Below are 12377 nucleotides of genomic sequence, written 5' to 3'. Positions count from 1 at the left end.
AACCCTCTCATCGATGTACAGAGGCCCCCAGAAGACCTGGTGTGCTAGGGTGTTCCCCCAGTCCACCAGGCTACAGATGTCTCTGGAGAACTGAGCACAACCTACAGGAGGGTGAGACACACTGGCGCTGTTTCTCTAGGAACTATGTCCCACGATAGCTTTCCTGAGGCTGGGAAACAAATCCCTGCTATAGGCATCTCAGAGACTATTTCCTGTTCACTGTGGTAGGTCTCCGGTAAAAGAACAAGTGGTCAGGTTGTTTTCTTTTCCTTATGTTGGAAGAAATGTCGTGCTAACTGACAGACTCGATGTACATCCTTGGGAGTGGAATGCTGTCTACTGAACGAGCAGAAAGGACACAGCAACTCTAAAGGAAGTGAAGGCACACCAAATGGTGGGGAGGGAGGTCTCCAGGAAAAGTCAAGGAGGGGTGCTGAGAATGGGGGGCATTGAATGAGCCTCCACAGTCAAGGGAGCGCTTGGAGAAGGCAGCGGATGGCCAGCGGCTGCGACTGCCTCAACCCTGGGCCTGTGGCATGACTCCTGAGGCCCAGAGTCATCCAGACCGCTGTGCGACAAGTGACACCTGGTTTGTCTGCTGCTGTACTACTCAGAGGCTGAGGCCTGAGCCCTTGGCCTCTGAACAACAGTGAGAACCCAGATAACCTCTTTCTTCTCTGTGACCAAGTCTGCCATCCTCATGAGCATCCATGAGTTGTCTTTGAGGACCTGTTGTGGCATGTGCATGGGTGTGATTTCACCTTGTGGGTTTTTTTGTTTGTTTGTTTGTTTGTTTTTTGTTTTTTTTTAATGAGTAAGTGTTCCTTACTTGCATCTGGTTCATTATCTGATCTTGGGTCAAGACTGGATTATCTGGTCACCAGAGTCTTCAAGTGCTATTCCCCTAACAGGATGTAGCCTGACTTTGTTCACAGTTTGGAATAGCTACCCTCAGGCATCCCAGAATGACTAGAAAGCTTACACAAGATTAGAAACATAAATACTAGCCTCCTGTCTGGTTTACCAACCGACATGGGACGCTATCGGGGGGGGGGGGGTTGTGCGCACCGCCAAAGGTGTTTCACGGTCTTGTGTCTCAGAATGAGGAAGTGAGCAGAGATCTGAGGATAGAAGCAGACCGGAAGCTTATTAGGAACCCAGACATTTGCTGCACAAATGGAGGGGCTTTTATGCCACACAGTACAGACTTTATGGCTTATTTGCATAGCTGGGCTTTCATCACATGTAGTTCTATGTGTGGCATCTTGCAAGTCACTCCTCATTAGCATTTAAAATCTCCTCCCAAGGATGTGAATTTTAATGCAAGGAGCGCCAGGTCAATAATCTGAAGCACTTGTGTGCTGTGCTCCAGCCAGGTCTTCTCAGCCTTAGCTGGTGATGTCCAGCATGCCTCTTTGCAAAGAAGCATTTCTTATTGGCCAGTTTCCCAGCTTTGGTGTGTAAGGCTCTCTGGACCTCCGTCTTCCACCCCATTCTCTTGCCTTAATTACTTCCCTTCATTCCGGAAGAAGAAAAAGATTTGTTGTCACTTGTATGGGTTCTTTAATTCTTTATGCAAGTAATTATTATTTCCCACTGAGTTGCACTCGTGATCTTTACTGGCATTTGGAGATTTAAAATCCTAGTGAGGGGTGGTGTAGAGTTAGCTCAGAGGTTAAGAGCACCGCCTGCTCTTCCAGTGGTCCTGAGATGAACTCCCAGCAACCACATGGTGGCTCACAACCATCTGTAACGATATTTGGTGCCTTCTAATGGACAGGTGTACATGTAGGCAGGATACTGTATACATAATAAATAAATCTTTAAAAAATGCTAATGAGGAATGAGTTGCAAGATGCTACATATAGAACTACTCTTGATGAAAGCCCAGTTACACATCTGGAAGGCAAACAGGATAGGTGAATTTACTGTTTATTAAAGTGGTTTTTGATTGGGGACTGGTGACGAAGAAGAACAGCCTGACAAAAGACAGCAACATTTTCAGTGCAAATATTTAGAAGAAAAAGCAAAACAGAACCAAGGAGAGATGGAAGCACCTGCGTACTGAAGTAAGACAAAGAACTTGGGTTGTCCTACCACACCCCTACCACCTACAGAAACGGCCATATTTAAGCATCCCAGCTACATTACACAAGATATACTTTGGTGAATTAAGTTTCTATCCCTCTTACAATGTCCCCCAGTCATTATTAATCAATTCTGAAATTCAGATGATAAGAAAGACAATCATCCAAACAAGCATGGCTTGAGATACCCCAACAGCAGCCCAGGGGGACACTTGGACTGCTATTATTAATCGTGAATGCTGGTGTGTGTGTGTGTGTGTGTGTGTGTGTGTGTGTGTGTGTGTGTGTTCTCTGGGAGTGCACTGGGTCTGTGTGGTGGAAGAAAGTCTATCATAATCTTAATAATCATTCTGTTCATCTTTGGATCTTGTATACTTAGTGCTGTTAACTTCATAGCCTCTTATTTCCAATCACTGCACGCTCAGATGGCCCCACAGTCTTCTGACTCTGTCTCTGTGGGTTTCATTAGTCACCCTCTAATTCCCGGAAATGTACAAGAACGGGGACCACACGAACCACTCTGCATCCTCACATTCCCCTTACTTTATTTCTTCTCCCAACTTCGATCCAGGAGCCAAACATTTTTCTACATCTTTTAACCCTAGAGGGGTATGCCAATAGCCACACCCAGCAACCCCACCTGAATTGTGGAAACCAGACTGATTTCCCCTCATTTCCTAGTAGCAGTTAGGTTTATCTCTTCAGAATGGGGGACGATGGGGACAGGAGACAGGTAGACATTGCCCAGACATTTTTAGGGTAAAAGGTATCTTAGGTAAGAGAAATATAGGAGATGGGGAAATAGAAGGATCCAGAGGATCTTAGGAACCTACAAGAAGAACATCGTGATGGGGCCCAGGAGGGTCTGCTCAAACTATTGTACTAACCAAAGTCAATACAAATAGTAAACATCGAACCCCTACTCTGATCTAGCCAATGGACAGGACATTCTCCACAGTTATGTGGAGAGCAGGGACTAACCCTGATATGAACTCTGGTGTCCCATATTTGACCACCTCCCCTTGGTAGGGAGGCCTGGTGTCACTCAAAGAAAGAATAAGCAGGACACCAAGATGAGACTTGACAGCCTATGACCATATAGTGGGGGAGGAGGTGCCCCTTGGTCATAGACCTAGGGGAGGGGAATAGGGTGAAAGTGGGAGGGAGGGAGGAATGGGAGGATACAAGTGATGGGATAACAATTGAGTTGTAATCTGAATAAATTAATTAAATAATAAAAAAAGGAAGTGGACACATTTCTTTCTTGGCTAAAAGTAAAAACTGTGCTTGGGTATGCCAGCAGCCTGCTCCTTGAAAGAGGCCAGAGACGTTTCAGCCCAAATGTCTCTTCTTCTACCCTGCCAGAGGCTGGTGATGTCTGTCTGTTCCGTATCTCTTTGCTTCTGAAGAAGCATCTTGGGGACCACACTGAGGGTATGACTGTAACGGAGGCATCTGGACACCTAGAATCAGCTTATCTCCCCCTCTTCCATCCTCTACCCAGAAAAGCCTTATTAACATCACGGCAGTGACTCTCAGTGGTATTCCACTCCCGGGAGCTCTTCCTTCCTTCTTCCTTCCTTCCTTCCTTCCTTCCTTCCTTCCTTCCTTCCTTCCTTCCCTCCTTCCTTCTTCCTTCCTTCCATCCTTCCTTCCTTCCTTCCTTCCTTCCTTCCTTCCTTCCTTTCCCTTCAGCATTAGGTAATAAAATACTGCCCCCCCCTTCCTAAAACTTACCTTCTGACATCCACGAATTTCATTCTTTGACTTCGAGAGACAAGACTCTAAAAGCCACTAGATTGGGGTGGCTTCGGTGGCCGTCGACTTTCCAGGGCCCTAGGCCCCCAAGCAAAGCTCCCTAAGGACTGAGAAAGGCTCCCTGGCTCCCAAAGACACCCAGTGTTCTTGTGTCCCTGGGTGGATATGAAGTTACCTGCGAAGTCGGGATCCACCCAGTGCGAGCCTCTAGGGAGTGACGTGATGTTTTCCTGGCCCGGTAGTGTGTTGTTAGGTAGAAAATTGGCGGAGATGACAGAGGCAGATTGGCGCATATCTCTCCACACTATACTTTTAGTTCTGGAGAAGTCATCAGATGAAATCGGTTTCTTTGACAGCCCAAGTCAGCCAAGGCACTGTTCTCTCAGTTTCCTTGCAGGGCTGTTCTGAATATTGAGTTCATTTCTACTAAAACAAAAGAGGACAGAATGTAGTCAATCTAGATGTAATTTGGGGAAGTTTCATTTAAAAATGAATTCTTCAATGGTCCATAGGCACATTGTTTCTTATCTACTTGTCTTCTTAACTCTGCTTTCTTTCTCTCTTTTCTGTCACCTACATCCCACACTAACATCCTTCCGCCTTTGGCCAGGGAATTAGCCACATATTTCAGTGTAAAGAGTGTATGTACTCTCTTCTCTAACTGTGTGACCTGGAAGGATGGCATCTAGCTCATTAATTCCTGTAGCCATAGAACTTGACAAACAGTAAGTTTATTTAGAGAACACAGGTAAATTTATATGAGTTCAATAATGTTCTTTTTTAGGTATTAATAACTAGAATTCAGAAATCTGAATCCTTGATCTCATGGCTCCTTGCATGCTTAAATTTTATATACAATATCTTTATATCTCTTCACACATATTGTTTTGCATAATAAAATAAGGCTGTGGAGTGAATTTTTATGCCTTTTTTTCATTTAGAGCACACAGGCCTAAAATTATAATTATGCAAATACATATAATTATGCGCACACCCCACTGTGCCTAGTAAACACACCATAGTATCAACCAGTCCAATGGCCTCAAACGCAAAGTCGGCTCCAACACCCGCCATTTCCATCACCACCTCATGGACAAGCTTCTTGCGCTTGGTAGGGTTGAGGCAGTCAGTGACCCAGGGCTCTTGCCCTAGGAAACTTCTGCTCATTGATGTCAACCCCGATGATTCTAGAAGCACCAGAGGCTTTGTATCCCATGACAATGGCAGAGCTGACCCCTCCGAGTCCAAAAACCACAAAGGTGGAGCCAGGGGTGACCTATAGTCATAAAGTGTGCTTGTATTAGTTTTCAAATCTGGGCACAAGCAGTTAAGAAAATAACAGCAAGTAAAGAAGGTTTTTGAAACGTAGGTATACTACTTTGATCATTGGACAGCATCAGCCTAGTTTTGATTCCTCCAGGCAAACACACACACACACACACACACACACACACACACACACACTATATTACAAATAACACAAATGTAATTGAGGTGCAGTCAAAACACTGCACTAGACCACTCCATGGGTAGGAAGAAATCTATTGGTGGACATACACTGATGGGACTGCCTCAGAGAGCAAAGGACTATAGTTTGGTGGGGAAAGCCTCGTCTGTTTTTTGGAGGGCAGGTAGCCAGGGGAGGTGGGTGGGGACCAGAAGTTTGGGGACTTTGAAATGATACAGGCTGTTTGGGTTAATCAGGAACTAGACACGCTTTACTATTGAGGGTGGGGAAGGGAAGTAGTTGCTTTGCTGATGAACAGAAACCCGCATCATGAAGTTGCTGATGAATGCCAAGTTTAGGTTTCTGTTTACCGGATAAGACTTTTTCTGTTTAGCTGGTAAGAATCCGACCTTGGTTAGGGCCAAGCCGTCCTCTTAGGACACCGTTGGCAGCAATGATGTTTTGGGCCCATTTTGTGAACTAATAACAAATAACTGGCTCACCTTGGCTGAGTTAACTTTATCTGTAGGAGCTGCAGCATCAATTTTTACCACTGCGATTTCGGGCACTTTTTTTTTTTTTTTTACATTCGTTCTCTGTCTGCCTCTGGCCCCAAGCTATGGGTCTTCTAAATCACCATAATCTATGAGTAATTGCTCACTCACTGCAGTCCTCTGAGGCATTCTAAGGATAATAATGTGAAGATCCTTCAGGATGCAACCGAGGAAGGCTCACTGAGATGCAACCGTTGTCCTGTCACGTACTTTCAAGCAGTACATTCTGGTTGGTTAAAACAGTCATTTGTCAGACACCCCAACTTTGGAGTGGACACTATTCTAAAACATTCTGGGGGATCAAGACAAAGAAGTAGTTCTTTTTAAAAAATATTTTATTAATTTATTCACATTACATCTAAATTGTTAGTCCATCCCTTGTATCCTCCCATTCCTCCCTCCCTCCCGCTTCCCCCCTACTCCCCTCCCCTATGTCTGTGCTTTCCTATATACAAATGACAAACATGCAGAGGAAGAAATTAGGAAAACTACACCCTTCATGATAGCCACAAGCAATATAAAATATCTAGGAGTAACTCTAACCAAGCAAGTGAAGGGCTTATTTGAAAAAAACTTTAAATCTCTGAAGAAGAGAGATTGAAGATGACATCAGAAGATGGAGGGATTTACTTTGTTTGTGGATCGGGAGAATTAACATAGTAAAAATGGCCATCTTACCAAAAGCAATTTACAGATTCAATGCAATCCCTATCAAAATATGTACAAAATATTTTGAAGATATTGAAAGATCAATTCTCAACTTCATATGGAGAAGCAAAAAGCCCAGAATAGCAAAAACAATCCTATACAATAAAAGATCCTCCGGAGGAATCTCCATACCCGGTCTCAAGCTGTACTATAGAGCTGTACTATACAGTAATTAAAACAGCATGGTACTGGCACAGCAATAGGCTGGTGAATCAATGGAATCAAATTGAAGACCCAGATATGAATCCACACACATTTGGTCATTGATTTTTGACAAAGAAGCCAAATATATTCAATGGAAAAATGATAGCATCTTCAACAAATGGTGCTGGTCTAACTGGATGTCTTCATGTAGGAAAATGCAATTAGACCCATTTTTGTCACCAGGTACAAAACTCAAGTCCAAGTGGATTAAAGACCTCAACATAAAACCAGAGACATTAAATAGAAGTAGTTCTTAAGATTAAGGACCTTTCAACCAGCTTAGAGCTTTTTTGCTCTTATATCAACCTTTATCTGGCTGTGGGCAGAGACTCGGGAACTGTTCTCCATACCCTCTGTTTGCCCGAAAAGCAGTCACAGAGGTGTGACTCTTTGGATTCTTGGATTCATTTGATAACATGATACCTCATTGACCAGGAGACTCCGGAGGCAAACCCAACTTGTTTTTCTGCAGAACACGCTAACAGTGCAGGCAGAGCCCCTCCTCTATGCATCAGCAGTGCCTGATAGGCTCTTCTGAAAGCATTTTGTTTCCCATAGTCTACCTGGTTACACGGTAGTTAACTCCATCACCAACACTCTCCACAATTCCTGCTCCTTCATGACCCGGAATTAAAGGAAAGTTCACTGAGAGTTCTCCTTTCAGCACATGGTCATCAGAACCACAGATCCCTGAAGCTATCATCTGCTTAGAAATGAAGTGACCAAAGGACAACTGGTTTATGATTTTTTTTTTCTCCGTCTTTTGAGACCCAGTATTCAGTTTTGTTTCGTTTGGTATGAGTGCTCTCTAAAACAGCACTCAAATGTTACAACAAAAACCTGCCCCTAAAAGAGAGATCCCCTTTAAAAGGCCAGATCCCGCTGCCTGAAGAGACCCTGCCATGCCCCCCTGTAGCTCTCTCTGTGACAGCAGTAACAGGCTGTCTGTGCTGTGACTTGGCAGCTCTCAGTGAAGAGAGCACGATCCTTCCACGTTCTCTGTCATGTCCATCACGTTGAAACAAATCATGTGCTATGAAACTTCCCATCAGCTGGCACAGTGGCGCGGGCTGTAATCCCTGCGCTCTGAGAGGCAGAGGCAGGCGGGTCTCTGTGAGTTCGAGGCCAGCCTGGTCTACAAAGAGAGGCCAGGACACCCAAGGCTACACAGAGGTCTGGCCCAGGTGTTCTGAGATGCTAGGGCTCTTATGCACAGAGGCCTAGGGACTGCTGGATCGTTGGGAGAATGCCTCTGAAGAGACTTGTCCCTTTGCTCTGTGTCTGTGACATGAGTGGGTTTGCTGGCTGAGCACTTCTGCTGAGAGAACTCTGCCTCTCATCACAGTGAGGACTAACAGGTCCTGCTGAACACCTTCAAATCATACCCCAGAATGAACCTTTCTCATTCTAAGATCATTGTCTTAGGCATCTAGTTATGGTGTCAGAAAACTAACACCACAGGCTGTTAAAGTCTAGTCAGTATGTCCCCAATCTTTAATACTTAATGGTTTCGTGAAACTTGAGGTGACTGGTTGAGCGTTTGATTGGAAAGTGGCAAGGGACTTTGGATGGGTCTGTGCTTTTCTAGATGTTGTTTAAGCTCCGTGCAGTATGTGTTACGTTTTGGAAATCATCCATCTTAGAGTCCTTGCTGTTCATTCCTGGAAGATGGAGTTTGATTCAGTGCTACTTTCCAGATGGGTTTTCAGAGGCTAATACAGTGTGTCAAGGCATGAGCATAAATCAATGGAGCAGCAGTAATTTGTCTCTTAGTCACTGCATGTGCACTGCCCTAACCTCTTACCTCATAGGATGTGGGGACACATGCATGCTCCAGTCTCTCAGAAATGAAAAAAAGAAACAAAACTATGACACTTAAAGCCTTTTGGACCACATAAAATTACAATGAAATAAACACAATGGTCATAGGTAACATGTTTGCCAATACTTAGTTAGTATGAATATGTGTACTTGCCTGCACATAGACATGCACACATGTACATAATTTCAAGGCTAATAAACAAGTAAACAATAAACTAGTAAGTAGATCTATTTTTTTAAAAAAAGAGACTATATCCTCTGCCATGGTGGCATATGCTTATTTTCTCAGCACTTGTGAACCAGGGCATGGGTTGTGAGTTTGAGGACAACCTGAGCTATATATAATATATATAATGTGAGGTTCTGTCCCAAGCAAGCAGCCACCTCTAAATAGTCACTAAAATTATGTATTCAGTTGAAAATCCTTTCCTTTTGCTAAGGAAAGTAGAGAGAGGAAAATGCAAACACGTGTTTATTTCATTTTCACACGTCTAGGCTTACATGTATTTTTAAAAAAGATTTGTTTTTTACTTTATGTCTATATGTGTTTTGTCTGCACTGTTGTCTGTGCACCGTGTGCTATGGTGTCTGTGGAAGCCAGAAGACTTCATTCGACCACTTGCAGCTGGAGTTACAAGTGGCTGTGAGCTATTTCTGGGTGCTGGGAACAGAACCTGGGTCCTCTGGAGGAGCAGCAGGTGCTCCTACCTGCTGAGCCATCTCTCCAGCACCGACATCCATTTTTTAAAGTGTAGCATCTTTTTCTTTTGTCTTCCAAAGTGAAGGCTGGCCGACTTAAACTAACCCTAATAGGAACTTCTCCAGGCTTTGGTGGCTCAACTTGCACTTCCTCAATTGAAGGAGGAAAATTTGCTGCCCGGGCAATGGCTGCCCGACATGTGATTGTCTAATAGACACAAAAGAAAGTGGCATTTACCAATACATCTCATTCTTTTTGGGTCACTTTTGCTATTATTTGTAAAAATATGAAAATCACAGGGAAAAAGCCAAAAATAAATAAATATAAATAAATCACCTGCACTTTAAGTGTAAGCTGCTGCTAATTTGACAAATTTCCCTCCAATCTTTCAAAAATACTTTCATTTACAAATTTTTAATAATTTAAAGATGGATAAATCGTTCCTTATAAGATTTTTGCCACTGCCACCTTCTTTTCCTCCTCCTCTTTCTCTTTCTTCCTTGTCTTCTTCTAAAACAGTCACTATTTATTGAACCATTACCACTGACATGTTTACAAGAATTTCTCTTGACTTTGAAGAAATTCATAGTCATAGTTTGAAATGACTGTTTTATTTGGGCATATTCTAATTTTCTTAATAATTGCTCAGATGTGGGAGTGTTTCTACTGTTTTTCTCTTACAAGGGGGGGTGCTGTGATAAACACATTTGTTCATGATTTTTTTTCCTCTGGGTTGGTTTGCTTCCTTAGGTTGACTTCCAAATCTCTTTATAGAAAGATAAAATCACTTGACTCACTCCCTGAATATAAATAGTCTATGCTATCATTTATTTCATATTACTTAGCATTGATTATATCATTAAACAAAATATTGCACAAACAGAAAAACCCCACCATCTTCATTAGTATTTGCTCAGTGGTTATAGGAGTTGTAGACATCTTAGCCATGTGTTTGCAGACCTATTGGCATCTTGGTTCTTTTGTTTTGAACATCAAAGGAGTAACTTGCTCTCTGTCAGCTCGTCTTACAAGTTTTTCCTCTGCTTTTTAAAATATGTTAATTTTTATGGAATAATGCATGTTTTGATATGTTTGTTTATAAAAGTCTCTTCCTTTGTAATTTATCCCACATCTAGGGTCGGAAATTTCTCTATGTAGTAACAAGTGTTTCTTTTCCTTTCTTTGAAACCCTTTTCATTTTGACTTTTGAGCACTTAACCCATTTAATTGAGGATTATTTCATTGTATAATATAAGGCTTGGCTCTAAGTGCCTTGTCCCAGGGTGGCATGGTCACTGCTCACTTCTACCTTTTCTACTTACATTAGCACTGTAAGAAATAAGAAACTAAAAAACCAAATTCTTATCTTTCCAGGCTTTTCTGAGTATTTTTCTGTGTATTATGGTAACAGCTTCTTCCTCAAAGAATGGACTGGCTTTACCTTTAGATTTAGTACCCTGTGACGCAAGCTTGGATAATTTGAAATGTGTTCCATTTGTAGGTATGACTTCAAGGACTTTGGGCTTCAATGAAAGAGATAATATAGGATTTTATCATATATTAAAAAAAGACACATGTCACAAGAATTTTCAAACAGCAGGCATAGAAAATACCACTTCTGTCTGAGGACAACATAAGTAAGGTAATTTGCTTTCACTCAAAACTTTTGTAAAGGATAACTTTTAGGAGAAAAAATTCCTTACTTCAAAAGCAAGATAATGCAAGACACTAAGTTACACACAGAGCAATGTAAGAAAAGCAAGCATGGGAATGCTGTCATCCAGCTCTGACCACTGCTAACAGCATAGGGCAAGTTCTTCAGTCAAGACTCTATGCATGCACTGTGTGTTCGTCTGACCACATGGAGCAGCCTGGGTCACAGTTTGATGTTCCGTGGAGCATGATGTGTAATTTTCAGGTGATTTTTACTGACCACTTAAGACTCAATGACTGATACATTGTACTGCAATTTCCTAATCTTCCCCAGACATTGCTTCCATTGGTCCCCTCTTTACCGTGATGCTGTCAATGTCCCCGAGAACATGTGGGGCCCTTTCACTGGGGCCAGTTTTCAGATCAAGGTGTCTCTATAGCACAAAAGATAGCATGTCAGCTTTGTAAGCTTCCGGATGAGGGAACAGGTGGACTTTAAAGCTTCTGCTACAGTGTTAGCAATTTATCCCTCGTAAACGTGTCAGAAACCCATTCTCTAGGCAGTCGTGGGAGACTTTCCGCATCTTGGGAAACTTCGAGTATTATTGTCATTAAAATTTGTTAATAGTCGGATCGGGGAGACGTGGAATCTAAACTGATGGCAGTGAAGGAGACACATAGGGCCACCACAAAGACACACACTTACCTTTCCCAAGCTGTCCTCCATTCCTGCTTTCGTTTCTGTCCTTTGGTTCAAAGGACAAACTTTGATTTGGAAGCATGGAACCCTGACCAAAGTATTTATAGGGTTTCTGGAACTGAAAGCCATAAAAAGTAATCACACTGTCAAGGTGGAGGCTACAGGAGGGGGCGGCTGGTTGAAAGGATGCGTAAATGAAGGAATGAAAGGAACTCAAAAGGGCAGGAAAGGGTAATGAGGGAAGAGATTGACAACCAACTCGCTGACTGGGAGGGAATCAGCTTGAAGAGGAGGGAGGTGAAAGGCCAAGAGGTACTGTGGAAAAACAGAGAAGCACAGGCCAGGCAGTGTTGCTAATTAGCCAACTGAGCTTCTGGAGGAGCAATTACATAGGTGACATTGCCAAATGAGCACTAAAGACAGGGTTCAGCCCAGGTTGCCAGTAACAGAGGAATGGAAACGTCCAAGCTGTCACATCAATTATAACCCAAACGCCTGAGAAACACGTTGTGAAAACGAGACACGGTAAAGATGAAGTAAGGCGTTATGAAAGAGTCTCACACAGGTAAGAATGCGGCCGCGGGGGTAGAACCTGTGTAAGAGCAAGGATTGGGTGTGTGTTCAAAACAGAGCTGAGCCAATCACGGTTAATCAAAACGAAGAGGTCACGCTGACAACGGGAAGGAGGAAGATGCTCGAATTCATGAATCTGGTTTCTCCTTCTGCTGAATGAAGAGCGATTACT

At 43.0% G+C, this 12377-nt stretch overlaps 1 protein-coding gene and 1 pseudogene across 3 annotated transcripts in view; both read right to left on the bottom strand.

Moving 5' to 3' along the window:
- Positions 1 to 4012, bottom strand: part of LOC311583633 (alcohol dehydrogenase 1-like) — a 30534-nt gene extending 26522 nt beyond the window's left edge. The window contains exon 1 of one of the 2 annotated variants that reach the window (XM_084757406.1): positions 3825 to 4012. The gene's annotated coding sequence lies outside the window, so the exon portion shown is untranslated. The remainder of the gene's footprint in view (positions 1 to 3824) is intronic. The other variant, XM_084757405.1, reaches the window with a different exon arrangement.
- Positions 4013 to 4180: 168 nt separating this feature from the next.
- Positions 4181 to 11659, bottom strand: LOC311582503 (alcohol dehydrogenase 1-like; annotated as a pseudogene). The gene is made up of 6 exons: positions 11639 to 11659; positions 11295 to 11366; positions 9385 to 9486; positions 7330 to 7461; positions 4863 to 5121; positions 4181 to 4268 (listed from the first exon to the last, which is right to left on the bottom strand). The product of its transcript is annotated as an alcohol dehydrogenase 1-like (transcript).
- Positions 11660 to 12377: the final 718 nt, after the last annotated feature.

The sequence above is a fragment of the Acomys minous genome, assembly GCF_964271855.1.
Source record: "Acomys minous genome assembly, chromosome: 14".
In the NCBI taxonomy this organism is placed as follows: Eukaryota; Metazoa; Chordata; class Mammalia; order Rodentia; family Muridae; genus Acomys; species Acomys minous.
Note: the sequence above shows the minus strand (reverse complement) of the source record. Positions and strands in the feature narration are given on the sequence as shown.